This window comes from Phocoena phocoena, chromosome 13 (assembly GCF_963924675.1).
Source record: "Phocoena phocoena chromosome 13, mPhoPho1.1, whole genome shotgun sequence".
In the NCBI taxonomy this organism is placed as follows: Eukaryota; Metazoa; Chordata; class Mammalia; order Artiodactyla; family Phocoenidae; genus Phocoena; species Phocoena phocoena.
Window position 1 is genome coordinate 66,110,412 of NC_089231.1, and position 874 is coordinate 66,111,285.

The window sequence follows — 874 nt, forward strand, 5'->3', positions numbered from 1 at the left end:
CCCTAAATGGAATGCTGATGTGCCAGGAATCCCTGATGTCTGAGTTTGATCTGACCTGCTCCCAGATTCATTACCAGAACATAACCACCTTGAACCAAGTGCCAGGCTTAAAATTCCCAGAGTACCCGTGGGTCATACCTGGTCATGATTCTGTCTGAGTCACCTTCCCAGGTTGATATGTGGTTGCTGTTGTGTTTGTAAGGTCTCCAGGTAGCGTCCCAGCGCTGATTGCACGTCTCTGTTCTTATTTCTGCCTTTGCTGTGAGAATATGATGTTCTCGCGGAAAACGTGTCTTTTTCTTGATTACTTCCATGGGTCTCGTTAACTGCTGAATGATACTGACAGTATTTATTTGCGACTCTGATGTATTTAAGATATTTTTAGTCTAGTTTCATAATCTTTCTCAGTAAAATGTTTGATATAAAGATTGTGACTATAGGGCTTCCCTGGTGGCGCAGTTGTTGAGTCCGCCTGCCAATGCAGGGGACATGGGTTCGCGCCCCGCTCTGGGAAGATCTCACATGCCACGGAGTGGCTGGGCCCGTGAGCCATAGCCGCTGAGCCTGCCCGTCCGGAGCCTGTGCTCTGCAATGGGAGAGGCCACAGCAGTGAGAGGCCCGCGCACCGCAAAAAAAACAAAAAAAGATTGTGACTATAAATGGCACTCTCATCCTTTCCAGGGCTTCCCCCTGCATTGCTGGACTTAGAAACCCTTATGTCCTGTTACCTGAACTTACTGGATCCGGGTCAAGTTCATTTGTTAAACTCCATAGATTTAATAGGGGTGGGTATATAAGGTCTGTGTCCAAAATAGTGATATTTATCCAATATCACCCCAAACAAAGGACCAGAGGGGGAAAGGTATGACAGGTC